A 13,766-nucleotide genomic window follows, 5' to 3' on the forward strand; every position below is an offset into this window, starting at 1 on the left:
GTGACCTGTGCTGTGTCAAATGTCTAAACCTCCCAGCTCATTCTCCATACAAGTTTGGGTTTTCTCTCACTTCAAAACAAATAAATTAAAGTGAAATAAATCTAAGAGATGGTTAATAACTGACAAATGTGTTATCATCAAATGCCTCAGCCATTTACTCAGATGAGAGACAGTGACGAGCCCGGTCTCCATGAGGGCAGGCTGACAGTCACTGAGGCTGCATTGCTATGGTTTCCCCAGAATGTTTAATCCTCAGCATTTTCTATTAGCTTCCTGGAATGTGTGTTTTGAAGGAGATGCTCTTTTTACAGAGTGGTGAGAGAAAAAAAGAAAGTCTACCAGAAGCATTCAGGTTTACATCTTTGGTGTTTGGTGTATTTAAGCGAAGGCCTGGGGCTGATGGATTCCATATCCGCGGGGCCCCCTCTCCGTTTCTCAGGTGGGGCCAGAGTGGGAGGTTTCACCAGATCAGCATCACTCAGGCCTTTAGGATCAGAGACTTTCCTTAATCCATGCACCCCAGAAGCATGAATCCTAAGTCCTCTTGTTGGCCTGGTTGGCAGGGGCGGGTGTAGCTGGGCCCAGGTCACAGGGCTCAGGCCCTCTCTGTGCCTCATGGGAACCAGGGGAACCCCAGCCTGGCTCACAGGGCAGCATCCATTCTGCAGGTGGTGGCAGGGGGACACATGGCCACCTGAAAGCCAGGGTGGAAGGTGTGTCTCCCCCCGCCTGTGCACTGGGGAGGCAGCAGGAATCTGAGCAGAGGCGTGCTGCTGCCTTCCCTCCCTGGGAACCTTCCAGCAGGGGAGCCTGTGGCCCCAACTCCAGAGGTACTCTGACTTCCACATATCTCTAGGCAGCAGGGCAGGGAGCACCAACAGGGCCATGCCCAGGGGCACACTGGGCTGCTGGCAGAGGTCACGGCCTGACTTTTGCTGGAAGTGACAAGACTGAGCTTTCTACCAGTGGTGGGAGCAGAGAGCCATTGATGGCAAACAACTCTCAGTGACAGTGCTGACAGGCACCCAGTCCCTTCCATCCCCTCACTTGCCACCCCTCACCCAGCCTGCAGTGACCCTGCCTGCCTGAGGCACCCATGAGACAAGGGGCATAACCCCACAGCCACTCTCTTCCTACATTGGGAGATGGGCATGCACAGCATGAACTGGGAGGGCAGGTGGTCTGAAAACAGAACCTTTTGCAAGAATAGGTGGCTTTCAGCCATGATGGGGAGATGGACATTTTGATATATCTGGTTTCAGCTGCTAGCTGCCCACATAAACTTTATGAAGGAAAGTAAACAATATTGCTACATTCCAGGGAAATGAATGTGTTAAACCCAGTTGGTCTGCGTGGTCATGAGATGTGGCTGGGAACCCCAAACACTGGAAGGGGTCAGCCAGATGCAAAGGCATGTTTGAGGGTCACTCTATGGCTTCCCTGGAGGCTCAGATGGGAAAAAATCCATCTGACAGAGAACTTCCCTCCCAGTTATAGGTATTTGTGTCCCTTTCTCCTGATGCTGCAGTGGGCCCCATGTCTCAGTCTCTGGGCCACTCACCATTGTTCCTCTCCAGGCCCAAGGCCTCATTCATTGTTAATGGCTACCAGGGCTGTTGTGGAGAGGTCAGTCCTTCCCAGCCTGGGGTGTTGTAGGGAGGCCAGGACAATGGTGACCACGTGGGCCTCAGTCCGTAGTTTTGGGACCCTGGGTTGAGGGGCTGGAAGTGTGGCAGCTCTCCCAGGGCCGAGGCTCCCACAGCAGCCAGGTTCTCCCCAGGTGTTCTGGGCCCACTGGGGCTGGCATCCCCTCCTTGTTTGGAGGACTGTGGCCTGGAGGCTGAGTCCCCTCCTCTGCCTTCCTCTTGGCCCAGGGGAAATAAAAGAGGATGGTAAATCTCCTCTTAAGCAGGACTGAGTCTGGGGTGTCCATGGGTCTTTGGATCTTAACATGGTTACATCAGTCAGGCATCTGCAGGGCACAGCCCGGAGTGTTCTTCAGGCTGAGCACCCACTGACCCTGAATTGGGTGTGTCCTCCTTGTAGAGCCCAGAGCTGACCCCACAGCAATGTGGTATGAGGCAGGGCTGGCAAGTTCCACTGTGGGGTAGAGGACTGGAGTGGTCTCAGCTCTGATGGTCGAGAGACCTGCAGCAGACTCTCAGGGAAGCTTCAGGGTGTGGGGCTGAGGTGGGTCTTTGACCTGGGATCTGTGCTGCCCTTCAAGGATCTGGGCCCATTGCACCTGCTGTATAGGAATAATCATCCACTCTCGTTGTCTAGAAGTTGTGTGTAAGGGGTTTGAGCTGGAACACAGGGTGGACACCATCTCCTGGAAACATCCTATCGAGTGGGCCGAGGCGGTTTTACTATGTGGTTCTGACAATCAGGCCCCAGACACTCCCAAGGCCTGGGGCATCGTGTACGATGTAAAACTTGGTGAAGATGTGTAACTGCAGTGATCCGGACCCCTGTCTCTCTCCAGTCTGCTTGCATGTTAAGCGGCCTCAGTCTGGCCCAGAGAATCTCTGAGACCTGGTTAAGAGCAAATTGACCTGATGATACATTTAGTTGATTTGATAGGTCTATTGATGGGTGTGCCAGTGTCTCTAAGATCGATGAAGGTTTTGCTATCTATCTGGGAGAGGAATGGTGAGCTGAGGTTGAAAACGTATGTGCTTAGTCACTTCAGTCATGTCTGACTTTGTGACCCTGCCGGGGTCCAGCCCCAACGGATCCAGAGAATTCAATGTGGGGACGGTGCTGGCGAACTGGATACAATAGCTTTAATTAAATATTAATTAGAGATATAAAGAGTAATAGAACTGGATACAATAGCTCTATTTAAATATTAATTAGAGATATAAAGAGTAATAGAATAAGGATAGCTCAGTAGGAATGTTCAGCGGAGAAAAGGGGCTGAATAACTTGGTTTATGTGGAAAGCCAATAAAATTTCAAGACAAGAAATTTGCATCACTTACGTAGGCAGCAGGCGTCCTTCCATTCTCCCGAAGGAGAGGAGACACTAAGGCCTCCCTGGTCAGATCTTAGAAGCCCAGGCATAATTAGTAGGCTTGACGAGCCTCCACGTTCCAGATGGGAATTCAGCCAGAAAGTGAGAGAAAGAACGACATGGGGAGACCAGTCTTTCCAGGAACTGATCCCATTCTTTATTTTCCAGGGTCCACTTTTATACACAGAGATGTAATACAAAAGTCACGCGGGGTCAGCAGTCCTGACTTTTATCAAAATCAGGTGCTTCATACAAATGTATACAAAGGGGTGTTACATCATCTTCTGGCCAGGGGGCCTGCTAACAATTTATGACCCTCTCCTTGTGACAGCAGTCAGTCAACCAGAACACTTATTTCTCCAGGGGTGATTATTCTTAAAACAGACGCCACCTTCCGAAGGTACCAGATAAAGTTATATTCCTATAGGGTGAGGGTGCAGTGGGTTTTAATTAAGGAAAGAATTTGCTTAGCCTAAAGTCTAATGTGATTAATATCAAAGGTTAATACTTATTTCTTCTATATATTCATTAATGTGTATAAGGGCAGGGGATGTGGAGACTTAGCAGCAAACATTGGCTCAACAAATGAAAAACTCTTCACCAATACAATTTCTAATCAGCCCACTATACTACACTAATAATTTTCTAACTTCTCAAAAGAATCTGTTTTTAGGAAGTTTAGAGCATCTCGTGCCTCTCACGGTTGGGAGGCTGTGAACAATCACATGTGGCCGGACAAGCCTGTCAGGCAGGCTAGAGAACCTTCAGAGGAGTTTGTAGGTTGAAACACTCCTGTCACTCCCAGGAATTATTATTAACTGGAGCTCTAAGTTAACTCCTTCCCCAAGAGAGGTGGTGGGGGACAGCCCCCCGTAAAGTCAGAGGTGTAGGTGAGAGCACAAAGCAGTAAAGTAGGCAGACTCTGGTTTTGGGGGTAGATGCTTGAGAATTTCCAGGGGGACTCCTGAGGCTCGATCCCGCCTTTGTGTACGTCGAGCCTCCTTCCTCATGACCTTTGCCACGGGCGGAGTTCCTCACGCTGGCTCCGGGCATCTCCCCCTTTTTTATTTCTTAAAACAGACAGATGCAGCTCAGGCGCGAGCTTCTAAATGTTCTGCTGAAGAATCAACAATACAAGGAAGAATGATTATGAGAAGCAAAATTAGAGCACCAACAGCAGCATAACTAAAGATATTAGACAGAATGTTTTTTTCAGAAACAAAGTTAGAGAAGGTATGAAAGAAGTCATTAACTGCTCCAGCTGCGGTAAAATCCAGTCCAGAGTGTTCCAAGGTGTGTATTTGATTATGAAGTTTCCCTAAGTCCAGGCCAATGTCAGAGCTGTTCTAAACACCTGACATATGATTTTTAATTTTTTTCTATTTATAATCTGTTTACCTTCAAGGGTGTCACGCATATCCACCTGTAATCAGCGTGGCATGTCAAAGCTATCTTCACTTTTAAAGCCTGTAACTCAGTCCCAATATGCATAATTGCCTCTTCTAACGCGTCTTCTACCCTCATGTCCAGCTTTCTATCTATAGCTTTCTGTGTTCTTAGAGTTCGAGAAACATTTTTAGACATGGTATCAACATATTGGGCAGTATGCAGTTGTTGAGTCAATGATATTGTTGCCACAGTAACAGAAGTAATTGCTGCTATTAAAGCTGCTATTCCCAGGATAAGCAAGCCCACAAACCATCACGATCGCACTAAATCCTGTAAAAACCTCTTTTTTACTGACTGTTTTAGCCCTGATCACTATGTCTGCATTGCAAAATGCCTGTAGTGGGTGCACCGGGGAGCAGCTGCATGCATCGGCCCAGGGGAGCAGTGTTCCCAGCATCAGGAGGCAGAACGCGAGCGGCAGGCTGGGGGCCGTGGTGCCTATGGCGGGCGGAGGGGCGGGGATTGCAGACTCGGGCTAGCCGCAGCCGCTTGGGCTTGGGGCGTTCCCCTCTCGCTGGCGGGGCGCGCTGGTCTGGAGGGCACTCCACAGGCAGGCTTTCCTCTCTGGCCCTCACTCGCTGCACAAACTTCTTTGCTCTAGGTCCCGGGGTGCAGCGAGGAGGGTGCATGGCATGGCTGGCGGTGCAGAGGCGAGAGCTGGCTGGGGGGCGGGGCGAGCGAGTGCGCAGGCTGCGGACCTAGCCTGCCCAGAGTCCAAATTGGAGAATCTGCGTCCTGAGGAAAAATACAAGCATACCGTCTCCCACAAGTTACAACATATCTGGCCGGGATATGAAATTTCTAGCTTGAACCAGGTGAATTTTAAAGGTGAATTTTCTAAGAATTTTAGGCCTTATCAATCTTTTTATGTAAGTTTAAAGTAGTTACTTTAGTCAATGCATCTGCCAAAGCATTTCCTTCATATAAAGGGCCGGGCAAGCCAGAATGGGCTCTGATATGTCCCACAAAATATTTTTATCTCTGTGTTTAATCTCTTTCTGTAAATCAGATAACAAGGAGAAAATAGTAGTTTTATTTTCTGGAATATTAGCAGTCTCTATATGAGGAAACAACCCTACAATATATCGGGAGTCAGTCAAAAGATTGAAGGTGTGGTCTCGTAAATGTTGAAGAGCCTAAATAACTGTTAGTAACTCAGCCCGTAGCCCACCAGGTTCCTCTGTCCATGGGATTCTCCAGGCAAGAATACTGGAGCAGGTTGCCATGCTCTCCTCCAGGGGATTTTCCTGACCCAGGGATTGAACTCACGTCTCCTACGGCTCCTGCGTTGCAGGAGGGTTCTTTACTGCTGAGGCACCGGGGAAGCCCAAGGGTGAATGGTACTCCCCCAAATTCATATCTACCCGGACCTGTGAATGGAACCTTATTTGGAGTCAGGGTCTTTGCAGATGTAGTCAAGACGAAACCATCCTGTCTGGCCTTAATCCCGATACGACTGATGTACTTATAAGGAGAGACGATTTTGGATGCTGGGAGAAGGCCATGCGGTGACGGGGCAGAGAGTGTGGAGACGTGGCCACAAGCCCAGGAAGCACACATTGCCGGCACCACCAGGAGCTGGAAGAAGCCTGGGGCAGATTCTCCCTCGGAGCCTCCAGGAAGCACCAACCCTACGTTGGTTTTGAACTTCTGGCCTCTAGAATTGTGGAAAAATTAACTGCTGTTGTTTTAAACCACTACATTTGCAATTCATTCTGGCCTCCAGGTACAGATTTCTTCCCTACACGCCCCCTGCTGTGGGTGGGCTCTCTGGCTTCATGACAGGAAGGTGTGAGATGTGTGGTTCAAGGGGTGGACGAAAGGGACCCGTGTCCTTCGGTGCCTGGAAGCGTCAGGTGAGGTGTATAAAATGAGATTGTTGGCAGAGGCTGTGGTACTTGTCCATGCTGGTCAACACATATTTCACTTCTAGGACTGCTCTCCATGATGCAGTCAGACACAATTATAACTGCACCAACTCTACTGCCCCTCCGCTACCCATCTTTCTTTTTGTGTGAGACTTTTGAAAAATAAAATTTTCTGAAATTCCTGTGTTTGTAGGTGTTGGGAAGTGTAGTACCAAATAGCCGTAAAAGGAGAAAGTCCTTGGGAAAATGGCGAAGGGCCAGAAGTACCTGACTTTGTACTGTGGACAGAAAAACATCTCCTGCCTTCGGTTACACCAAGATTTAATAATAAATAGGGATGTTACTTGAGAAAACGGGTTGTGGGATAAGCACATGAGTCACTTAGAGCACGCTGTCCTTGAAATGTTTTTACTGATTTATGTGTTAACCCCGTATGCGCTCTGCTGGCCGTATACTTTAAGCTCTTTGTTCCTGCTTCTATAAAAAGGCTTGGCTGCAGAAATAAACTTGTCAGTCCTTGCAAGAGACTGTCCGAGTGTCATCCTTTCAAGTTTGTTGCTTCCAAGTCCCGAGGAAAAAATCCCCAACAAGTGGTGCCATGAACAGGGACTTGAAAGGAAGGCTGAACAAAGCAATGAGCCCCTGCAGAAAGAGGTAAGCAGGATGGGACAACATAGCAGTAAAATTCCTTTCATTTCTATAATGCATCATTTTTTGAAACAAAATGGTGTTAATGTTTCAAGAGATCAGTTGAACGACTGCTATCATATTTTACTGGAACAATTCATGGTTCCCAGAAGAGGGGACACTCAATCTAGACATATAGAAAAGGGTTAAAAATAATGTTTTGCGAGCATATCGGCAAGGGTTACCTGGTCACTCATATGGGCTGTCATAGAACAAATCAAAGGACATAACATTGATTTGGAAGTAAAAACTATTCAATCTTTACATGAATATGAGCTTAAAGAACAAGATATACAAGGTGCTTTGAAATATAAGAATGTTATGCTCAATCAGACACAATCTTTAGAAAAACAACTTAGACACATATATGTACAGGTTATGTCAAAATTGAAGCCACTTAGAACAGAGGTCATTTCATTCAACGGACAGCCCAAATCTAAGGTTTTTCCTTCTGCTCTGCCTGTAACAGCAATTGCTAACTTTGCTCATACTAATCATTTCACTCCTCCTCGGGAGACGCCTGCTTGCACTTTCGCTTTCCCAGTGCAATTTAATCAACCTGCCCAAGACCAAAATACTTGGGCTAATCTAGATTTTAGCATGTTGTCTAATTTTCAGAAAGCATGTACTCTGTATGGACCTAGTTCTTCTTACTGTAGAGAATTTCTCAGAGGATGGGCTGACCATTGGATGCCATATATATTTTTTCAAGTAGCAAAGATGGTTTTAAATCCTCAACAATTACTGCAATGGCAAATTTGGGTTAATGATGAGGCCCGACAGCTGATGATTGACCAGCAATCTCATGGTAACCCTGCCAGTTTAACCTATGATATACTCACTGGAACAAGTGCCATGGCTGATATGATTGTGCAAGTAGCTAATATTACCCCTCAGATGTTAGATTTCATTAAAGAAACTGCCTGCAGGGCATAAGCAAAGGTTGATAGCACTAACTCTGACGATTCATTTGTTAAGATTATTCAAGGACATGAGGAGGAATATTCTCAATTTATAGGAAAATTAAAGGATGCAATTGAGAAATCTATTAAGGATGTAACTTTACAAAATATTATTTTAAAATAACTTGCTTTTGAAAATGCTAATGAGGAATGTCAGTCCATGCTCAGACCAGTTCGAGAGACTGGCTCTCTTATGGAATATTTGAAAGCATATAGGGATATCAGATCTAGTTCCCATAGAACAAAATTGGCAACATTGGAAACTAATGTACAAAAAGCTGCTAATGCCAATGTTTTAACTGTGGGAAGCCCAGCCATATGAAAAAACAATGTCGCATGTCAACACAGGCCAGAAAAAATACTACTACTTCTAATAAGAAGAGACTCCCAGGAATATGTCCAAGATGTAAAAAGGGGTTCCATTGGCTGATTGAATGTCATTCTAAATTTGATAAGGATGGAAACACCTTGAACCCCGACGCACAACCAAAACAACAGGGAAACTGATAAAGGGGCCGTTCTCTAGCCCCACTACAAAAGGAGGACCTAGCGTTATGACGCTACAAGCAGCTACATCTAAGAGTGCTTGCATTGATATACCTAGTCCTTATGATATGGAACTAATAGCATTATACAACCCCCACAAGATTCCCACTGGATATTATGGCCCGATTCCACCCGGGACAGTGGGACTGATTTTGGGACGTAGTAGCTGCACAATGAGAGGTTTAATAGTATTGACCGGTGTTGTGGACGAAGATTATGAAGGGGAAATACATGTTATGGTAAATGTTTTGAAAATGGGAAATGTATACTTACAAAAAAGGGAACACTTTGCACAATTATTACTTTTACCATATGTCAAACCAATGAAGGCGTCTGATAAAGTTCGGCAGGGAGGCTTTGGCAGTACCAACCTTACTGCTGCACTATCCACCTTATTAAAGGAACATCAGAAACCCATGCTTACTTTACGCATACAGGGAAAGAATTTCACAGGCATGTTAGATACCAGAGCTAACATTTCAGTCATTAGAACTGCAAAATGGCCCCTTGATTGGGATAAGGTTATAGCTCCTTCTGGACTATTAGAAGTAAATGAAGCTAATGCCACACAAACTTTTGTCAATGCATCCAATTTACAAATGTATGGCCCTAATAAAATTGTAGCTTATCTTAAACCATATATTACTAATGTCCTAATCAATTTATGGGGACGGGATTTTCTTGAACAAATGAAAGCCACAATTTCTTTAAATGAACCTTTTAATGGGGGCCATTGAGTTAACACCACTGCCCCTCGATTGGGAATCTGATACCCCAGTATGAACACCTCAGTGGCCCCTGACTAAAGAAAAATTGGCAGCTCTTACACAATTAGTTAATGAACAATTACAAAAAGCTCATATAGAACCTTCATTTTCCCCATGGAATCCCCTATTTTTGTAATAAAAAAGAAATCAAGAAAATGGCAAATGTTGATAGATTTAAGAGATGTTAATAATACCATGTTACCTATGGGGCCCTTACAACCCGGATTGCCCTCCCCTTCTATGGTACCAAAAGAATAGTCTATAGTTATTATTGACTTACAAGACTGCTTTTTTACTATACCTTTGCACCCTAAAGATAGAAAATGTTTTGCCTTTTCAATTCCTTCTATAAATCACATGGCTCCTGTTAAAATATTTCAGTGGACAGTACTACTTCAGGGAATGATGAACTCCCCTACCATTTTCCAATATCTCATATCTGTTTTATTGCAACCCATTAGAGATAAATATCCTAGTGCCTTTATAATTCATTATATGGATGATATACTTCTCTCTATGGAATCTGAATTCTATTTACAACAGTTATATAATGAATATAATGAAGTTACTACTACTCTTAAAAATCATGGCCTGCTTGTAGCACCAGATAAAATTCAATGGAAAGCACCCTTTAATTATTTAGGACATGTTATGGAAGAATCTAAAATCAAACCTCAAAAAACTCAAATTTCTATGCAATCTCTATGCACACTGAATGATTTTCAAAAATTGCTAGGAGATATTAATTGGCTGCAGCCATCTGTTGGCATCCCCACCTATGCCTTACAAAATCCATTTAAAATTTCAAAGGGATCCCCTGACCCTAATAGCCCTAGACAACTAACAAAAGAGGCCAAAGAAGAACTGGCCTTAATGGAGAAACACATTCAACAATCTTTTTCAACTCGGCTAGATTATGATCAACCAGTTTCTTTAGATATATTCCCCACTGAACATTCACCCACTGCAATTATAGCTCAACACAGCCCAATAGAATGGGTATATTTACACACTGAACAGTCTAAAAAAATTGTATCATATATTGAAAAAATAGGGCACTTAATTATGTCAGGGAGAAGCCATGTACAAACTTTGACTGGATTTGATCCATATGCAATACACGTTCCCTTGACAAAAAAGGAATTGCAAATTGCCTTACAGTATAACTTGACCATACAAATGGCATTAAATGATTTTCAAAATGTTATCTCATTTCATTTACCAAAAGGAAAATTATAGGACTTTCTACAATGTACTAAATTCATTATAACTAATATCATTGCATCCCAGCCTATCACCAATGCACCCACCTATTTCATTGATGGCGACAAGAAATGCATAGCAGGGATTGTCGGCCTTGATATCAAAGAGAAATTACCCACTACCTATTCTTCAATACAAAGAGTTGAATTGTATGCTTTACATACTCTTTTGTCACTTCAACCATTATCCTTCAACATATATACTGATTCCAAATACCTTGCTTCCCTTTTTCCTGATTTTGTTACTGCCTTTTTATACAATCTAGATGAAGAATTATATACTCTCTTTTCACAGACTCAAGCTTTAATTCGCTCACATACGGAACCCTTCTTTATTGCACATATACGTGCTCATTCAAGTTTACCTGGCCCTCTGGTCGCAGGAAATGATGCTGTTGACAGGCTCATAGCTCCCATTTTTACATTTGCCAATGACGAACATGCTAATCTTCATACCAATGCTAACAGATTGCACTCGAAATACCATATTCCTCTCACTGAAACACGACATATTATTAACACCTGTGATGTCTGCACCCCTCTGCACTTACGAACTGCAATTTCAGGAGTTAATCCCCAGGGGCAACAACCTAATTCCCTTTAGCAATCTGACTTCACTCACTGCTCCTTAAAGAAAATTTTCTTTACTTTTTGTCTCAATAGATACATTTTCCAACTTTATCTGGACAGTACCTGTCTCTTCAGAATCCAATAAACATGCCATTTCCGCACTCTTACTCACCTTCCCCATTATGGGGATTCCTTCTGTCTTGATAACAGACAATGGACCTACATTCACCTCGCATTCGTTTCGTTCATTTTTATCAGAATGGAACATCACACACATTACAGGAATACCCTATAATCCTCAGGGTCAAGCCATTATTGAAAGAGCCCACTGCACCCTAAAAACTCATTTACTAAAACAGAAAGGGGAATATGGAAGAGGAGATACACTTCTTATCCTATGAACCCTCAATTATTATTTTCTTTAACTCTTTATTCCCTAAATTTTGTAAACTTAACAAAAAATAATTCTGACACTCGTGCAGATAGACATTTTGCAGAAGACAAAAACAGCAAATTAGAAATCAATACACCAATATGGTATAAGCAATTTAATCAGTGGCTTCCAGGAATCTTACGACTCCTAGGCAAGGGTTATGGTCTTGTCATTGCAGATGGAGAGGAAATCTGGGTTCCCCTTTGCCAAGTCCGTTACCGAGAGGGACCCCAAGACGGGACTCCCTCAGGAAGTGACGAAGTTGACGCGAAGGGTCTCGTCAATGACCCTGGAGGAGCCAATGAGGAAACGCCATCGTGTGAATCCTTACCCGACATGGGCTCAAATGAAAACATGACTCGTCAGGCTGAGCAGACACTGAAGAGTACTGGAACTCCTATGACTCCAGATAAGCTGTTTCTGGCAATGTAAACTGTTCTGAAGAGCAGGAAGAACATCATAATTGCTCCTGGTTTAATAGATCAAGCATTGGAGGCTTTCATAAATCTAAGACAAGTTTCTGGACTGATAAGGACATGTTGCTGAATTGGTATAACAGGGGCTTATCACTCCCATGACCCAGGACTGTCGTCCCCATTGTGGGGCCAAAGCAATGGCACATTTGGAAAATTCCAGCAGCTTTAGAGCACTTCGCTAGTGTTTATGGGACTGTGGGTGTGTTTCGTCCTTCTAATTATATCTTCTTATATAATAGTACTGGCTATATTCAATCGTGTGTTCACCTTCCGTATTTGTTTATTGTAGGGCATTTTGATATCAACTTATCGGCCAAGACTGTCAATTGTACTGCATGTGCATTGTATACCTGCCTTAATCACACCATTTCACATCACAATGTTAGCATTGTGCTAGTTAAACAAAGATCTGAGTTGTGGCTTCCCGTAAACTTAACTGAACCTTGGACTGATTCTGTATTTCTTTCTGTATTGTTGAAAACTGGGCTTAGGTGATCTAAGCGCATCATTGGGTGGATTATTGCAGGCATCTTAAGCCTTATCTCCATTGTGACTGTAGGAACTTTGTCTGGTATGGCTTTACATAATTCTATACAAAATCATGATTTTATCACTGCTTGGCACAAAGACTCTCATGATTTATGGACTCGACAAGCTCAAATAGATCAGCAATTACACACAAAAATTAATGAGTTACAAACTGTGGTTATCTACTTAGGAGATCAAATGCAGCAACTGACTTTCCGAACATGTATACGCTGTCACTGGAATTTTTCTTCTTTTTGTCTGACTAACATGCCCTATAATAGCACTGAATATCCTTGGGATAAAGTTAAGGCGCATTTGCAGGATCTCACAGATAACTCAAGTTTAGACATCAATATGTTGAAACAACAAGTTGCTAATTTTCAAGTTAGAGTACCTAGGGAATTGTATAGCACTCAATTCTATGATACTTTAACCAAAACCCTATCGTCTCTAGACCCTAGAGCTTGGCTTTCAGGAAGCAATATTTTTATATGTGTATTAATCACCCTGTTCTTTTTGTCATTACTTATAGGATACAGAAGCCTCTACTCAAGACTCTGTGCCTCCCACAATGGAGTCCAACTAGCAGCCGCCATGCTTAATTTAAAAACAAAAAGAGGATATGTTGGGAAGCGTAGTACAAAATAGCCGTAAAAGGAGAAAGTCCTTGGGAAAATGGCGAAGGGCCAGAAGTACCCGGCTTTGTACTGCGGACAGAAAAACATCTCCTGCCTTTGGTTATGCTCGGTGCCAAGATTTAATAATAAATAGGGATGTTACTTGAGAAAACGTGTTGTGGGATAAGCACGTGAGTCACTTAGACCACGCTGTCCTTGAAATGTTTTTACTGATTATGTGTTAACGCCGTATGCGCTCTGCTGGCTGTATACTTTAAGCTCTCTGTTCCTGCTTCTATAAAAAGGCTTGACTGCAGAAATAAACTTGTCAGTCCTTGCAAGAGACTATCCGAGTGTCATTCTTTCAGGTTCGTCGCTTCCAAGTGCCGGGGAGAAAATCCCCAACAGTAGGGAGCCAATGGCACCCCACTCCAGTACTCTTGCCTGGAATACCCCATGGACGGAGGAGCCTGGTGGGCTGCAGTCCATGGGGTCGCTAAGAGTTGGACATGACTGAATGACTTCACTTTCACGTTTCACTCTCATGCATTGGAGAAGGAAATGGCAACCACTCCAGTGTTCTTGC

At 43.9% G+C, this 13,766-nt stretch overlaps 1 long non-coding RNA gene across 1 annotated transcript; it reads left to right on the top strand.

Moving 5' to 3' along the window:
• Positions 1 to 5,851: 5,851 nt before the first annotated feature.
• On the top strand, positions 5,852 to 13,521 carry LOC147351283 (uncharacterized). The gene is made up of 3 exons (XR_015147373.1): positions 5,852 to 6,190; positions 6,820 to 6,986; positions 13,096 to 13,521. It is a non-coding gene; the product is annotated as an uncharacterized LOC147351283 (long non-coding RNA).
• Positions 13,522 to 13,766: the final 245 nt, after the last annotated feature.

This window comes from Bos grunniens, chromosome 19 (genome assembly GCF_055505025.1).
Source record: "Bos grunniens cultivar Pamir isolate PY7600 chromosome 19, Bosgru_T2T1.0, whole genome shotgun sequence".
In the NCBI taxonomy this organism is placed as follows: domain Eukaryota; kingdom Metazoa; phylum Chordata; class Mammalia; order Artiodactyla; family Bovidae; genus Bos; species Bos grunniens.